This window comes from Musca autumnalis, unplaced genomic scaffold, assembly GCF_047663935.1.
Source record: "Musca autumnalis isolate F117 unplaced genomic scaffold, ASM4766393v1 scaffold_1, whole genome shotgun sequence".
Taxonomy (NCBI): Eukaryota; Metazoa; Arthropoda; class Insecta; order Diptera; family Muscidae; genus Musca; species Musca autumnalis.
The window spans coordinates 90511424-90516790 of record NW_027411644.1 but is presented as its reverse complement, the minus strand read 5'-3'; the positions used below and the strand labels follow the sequence as shown (position 1 = coordinate 90516790).

At 33.3% G+C, this 5367-nt stretch overlaps 1 protein-coding gene across 2 annotated transcripts in view; it reads left to right on the top strand.

The window, feature by feature from the left end:
- The first annotated feature begins 3665 nt into the window (after positions 1 to 3665).
- Positions 3666 to 5367, top strand: part of Csk (C-terminal Src kinase) — a 122164-nt gene continuing 120462 nt past the window's right edge. Inside the window, exon 1 of one of the 2 annotated variants that reach the window (XM_073985305.1) lies at positions 3666 to 4511. The gene's annotated coding sequence lies outside the window, so the exon portion shown is untranslated. The remainder of the gene's footprint in view (positions 4512 to 5367) is intronic. The other variant, XM_073985300.1, reaches the window with a different exon arrangement.

The window sequence follows — 5367 nt, the reverse complement described above, 5'->3', positions numbered from 1 at the left end:
AGAATGAGACGAGGAAAATGGATAAACAGCTGCCGTTGCCAACGATGGAAATTCGCTTATTTACGAATAAGAACATAGGGAAATAACGATAATCGTAAACAGTGATGCCAACTTTGTAAACGAAGGCATGATTAGAATATACATAACGTAGTGGTGTGGTAGTCCAGAAAAACATTTTACAGTGGACAACGAAAAAAATTATTTTTTTATAAAATTTTTCTTATGCTAAGTTTACATTTACGAAATCCACTCTATTTCAACTGTCAATTCCATAGCTCAAACGTCAAATGAAATCTCATCTGGATTTCATTTGACGTTTAACCTATGGATTTGACAGTTGAAATCGAGTGGATTTCGTAAATGTAAACCAAGCATTAGAATGAAATATTTTAATATTATTATTAGATAACCCAAAAATTTGTACAAATTGGTACAAATTTTTACTGAATGCATTTTTATAACAAAATTATCCAGCAAAAGAGAGCGAGTTTGAAGAGTTTTGTGACTGAGAACTTGTAAATTTTTGCTGGGAAAATTTGCCCCGCAAAAATTTGCAAGTCTGATCAGCTGACTTTTAATCACCTGTTCAATGTAAACAACTCGAAATGTTAACATTTTGGACCAAGAAATTTCACAATTGCACATTTTTTTAGGTTCTAAAGCGTTGTGGATAGGATTAAAGCATTAAATAAGTAAAGTGCAATTATAAAAGTTATGTTTTTGTTCCGTTTGGTTTAAAATACCAAAAGAAACAAAAACAAATTTCATACATTTTCGGAAACAGCTGACTTTCTTGCAAGTTTTTGCAAAATGCTGTTGGATAACTTTCTGCAATTTTTCTTGCTTGAGAGAGTAAAATTCACTGAGAGAGATTGCTGCAACTGGTTGAGTAATTATTGCTGGGAAAGTTATCGTACACACCTATTTTCTGGCGTTTAACTGCTAAACCAAAATAACGACGGAACGTACACAAATATTTCACCAACTTACCACAATAACGCTCTCTGAGCGTCCGTATTACCCATGCCCGTAATTTCTACGCGAAGTTATCTATGAGTTCATAGATATCCCGCGTGAAAGCAAAATTTCATAATTTCAATGCATAGGTAAAGTTACCGGGTCGAAAACGGCCGTGTTACTTCCACCAAGGATTTGGCCTGGGTGATCGTTGCCAATGTGTTAAAATTGTAAAACACTTACATGTGGCAATGATTTTACGTTTTTACTCGAAAAGCGTTCTTTTACTTCAGACACCATACAATTCATATGGGGCAGTTTACAACTTTTGCTACTTTTGCCGGTTTTACCACTTTTAAAAGTAAAGGAACAGACCAAAAAACAACAGTGTTGTGATTGAAAACTAATTAGGTCTGTCTGGTTACTTTCCCAGCAAGAATTGTTGAGCAAGAACTTGCTAGTAAATTGTTAAAAGATAACAGACACCTTCCCAGCAAAACCAGCAAGCAATCAGCTGACTTGCCAAAACAGAACAATTTGTCCGCCAATAAAGGAACCAAAGGAAGCAAACATGTTGTATTTTATTAAAAATAGAAAAGAAAATGACAAAGAAGTATTTTTTTCACACTGCAACTTTGTTCTGCAAAAAAAAAACAATACCATTAGGCTTGCTATTTTCACAATAAAATTCTTTTTAATTTTCACAAGAAAAATTAAAAAAAAAGGTGTGTGGGTTCCAATTGTCGGCTTTCATTTTTCACTTGCATTATAGATCATAAAGCTCGATTAAGAAATTAAAAAATTTATACTAAAAAAATTATCTTCGCCTAAAAAGGCAAAATTTTCTAATAGATGATTGATTGTTTTCAAGAAGAAGATGAGTTGCTATAAGAAATTTTAGGGTTACAAGACAGACTTATGGGCCGATTCCGTACAGCGAGGCGAGTCATGTCGCGTCGTCTATCGTCTCTGTGACAAAATTTAAAAAATGCACTACGTACAGCGATAGAAAATAATCGTCGATAGCAAGTTATTTTTATATTTTTATTTTATTTTATTTTTATTCGTTAGTAAAAATGAACGGCGACAGGTAATTTGTTGTCGCCGGAAAATGAACATTACGGCGACAAACTTTGACGGCGTCAGGCGAATATTGCCGTACGGAATCTAAAATTGCATTTGGCAACGCGACACGACTCGCCTCGCTGTACGGAATCGGCCCCCATAATGACAATAATAATTCGCTCTCTATTCGTTGTTCGAAACCAAATTACAATATAATTACTTCATTTCCCATACAAAATTTTGAGAACGAACAACGGTTTTTGTACATTGTTCAATTTAAATTACTCTCAGAATGACGATAAAATATGTCCCATCTCTAACAAATGAGAGAATTTATCGAAATAAATTAATTATGACAGGAAAAATACAAAATTTAAAATGTTATCAAAAACCCAAACATCTTTAGAAAAACTGCAAAACATGAATGAAAATTAAACGGTTTAACGACTAGTGTACATTCAAATCATAGCAAATTTTGTCTTCTCTTTTATTGCAGTTGCATTTCTTGTCCATCGTTTCAAATTCGCGTACAAATTTAAAAACAAAAATTAAATGCCTGCCAGAAAGTCTGTATACCAAAAGTTATTTTGGCAGGTCTCCCTCGTTAATTTTGAAAATAGAAAAATTAAAAATTGTACTGAAAACACCAAAATTGTGAGAAAAAATAGAAAATTTGAATGAAAATAATATAATTTAATTTTAAATAGATATCTAAAATAAGGACAAATATTTTTGCAGTTCATATCAATTATAATCAGTAAGTCGCAGTCCACGCTAGCGTGAATTTCATTAAAAAATTTCATGAAATGATGTGTTCTTAAATCGAATTCCCCACTACAGCAATTTTACGATTTTACTCTATTATGGACGTCGATCTAGAGACGCATAATTTCATATCAAAATTTCAATGAAATTATGGTAGTGTGGCCCGGGACTAATTAAAAAGTATGAAAATATGAATCATGTTGCTATGAATTGTGTACCATGTCGTATGAACGGGTTAATTCGTGTATGTGATTATGAGAGCGAACAACGTGATTCAAATGCTGGTATGAGCATGGCATTAGTTGTTGTAATTCATGCATCTACCTTATATAAATATGCATTGAACCATGGGTGTTTATCTTTCCGTTTTTTGAATTATCTACTTAACAAAAGCGACATCTTTTGTTTTTCTCATTTATTACGCCAAAACAGCGCCATCTGATTTAAAATTTTCACATTGAGTTTTGTGTTGCCAACCACACATAAAAGAAATTCTACAAAATACTGGTAAAATTACAAGATTTGAGAAAGAACTAGCATATCTCTTATGTTACACGCTGAAACTTTCCCATTATTTTGGCGTTCTTAGGTCGAGTTCCCCATTACAGTAATTTCATAAAATTACTTTTGTATGGAACTCGATCTATGAACGCCAAAATAATGGGAAAGTTTCGTATGAAAGTTTTAGCGTGTGGCTTTAGAGTAGCTTATGGAAATAAGTTTTATTTAAAATTAAATTACAATTTTCTCAATTTTTGTAGTTTCTCATTAATTCCTTTCACTAAACATTTTGCCGGTCATTTTTTATTTTATAACGAATAAGGTCAACTACAGCAACTGCTGTGTTATTATTCCTCAGTGATTGGCTACTGCTAATCACTGATAAATGATATCAAACGAAAAGGTTGGCAATGCACCTTCATTCTCAAATTTTTTTGTGTGTGCGAACCAGAATCGAACTAGACGGAATATTATACAAAAATAACCATACAAAACACAAAAGTTTGCAAATAAATTAAACGTAAAACGCGAGTGCTACGGCCATGGAATGGAATACGTGCGAAATTCTTTATTAAAAACCACAAAGAAGTTGTAGAAAAATTACCAGAAAAAAATGAATGCGAGTGAAATGCGAAAAAAAGCAAAGCAGCAGGAATTTTTTTGTTATGTCTGTGTGTGAGTGAAGTGTGAAGTATATGTGTTGTGAATATGTGAGTAAATTTTTGGTGAGCGGAGCGGAGATTAAAGCGTAAATGAAGAAAAATATTTAAGAAAAAATAATAAAAAAACAAAATATAATAAAAACGACAAAAATAGTAGTGGAGGGGATAAAAGATTAAAAAAAAAAACAACCAACAACAAAATAAATTGGCGAAAAATAAAAGTTGAATGTGTGGTGTTGTTTTTGAAAACCCAGCCACCAATAAGAAAGAAAGAAGTAGAAGAAGTGTATTGACGAAAAAATAAGAAGCTGTGAGCAAAGTGTTAAGAGTAAACGACAACGAAAAAGAAGAAAAACAAAAATAACATCCATAAACGAAAGGTGGGATGTGGAGGAAGTTGGCTGCCAGTGAATGGAAAAGACAAGAACATAGATAGGAAAACAACATCAAGAAACCAAAAAAAGAGGCCAGGCCAGCGAGAGAAAATCTCCAGACAACAATAAAAACAACTTTATCAGTCAAGCCAAGTGGAATATAGGATTGAATTCCTCTAATAAAAAGGTAAGTTTGGTAATTGGGGATATTTCAATGATTTCGAAGGAATTTCAAACCTAAAACATCAATATTTTTGGTTTTATTATACCAATACCCCTTGGTGTTTTTTTAGTCCACTGTGTTATGTTGTTGTTGCTATTCCTTTAAATTCCAAGCTTTTTAAGGCGCTTATCTCAATAAAGTATTTATTTTTACACCTGTGCCCATTAAAGGCGGTGACATTTTATGACATTGTTTTGTGTTTCCCCAAATGAGTTGTGTATATTCTCACATCTCATCTTAATGCTCTCCCTTGTATGCTGATGCTGGCTGCTGGGATGATGCCCTATCTTTTCGATTCTTATTGAAAATTAATAATTTTTGAATACGTTTGACAATTTATTGGGGCTCCACTTGTGGTTATTTCTGCGTACTTTGGTTTGCACGGAGGTGGAGGAGAGAAAAAAACGGGTACATTAAATTGTGTCGTATGTAGCAGAGCCCTGGCTGCGGTTAATTGTAAAAATAATAAAAAAAAAACACAAAAATATATACAAAGGGGGGGATAATGTGAGTGCGAGAATGAAGTTTACCAATAGTGGCCGTAATGATGATGTTGATAAACTCATAATGAAGTTAACCACCAAACATTTCCTTTAAAGAATACGCTGCTGTTGCTTTTTCTTAGCAGATTCATTGAAAGTATTTTCCTTCTGCCCAAGAATGTCTCAGAGTGACTATGAGAGTAGTCAGTCTACCCAAAACTGTTTATTGTTTTGTGTTCCCATTTGGAGAGCAAGAAGGGGGGAAAGATGGTTGGATCCTTGTTTGCTTTCTTCTTCCTGTTTTGTCTAAACAACACCCACATTTGCCGAAGGACATT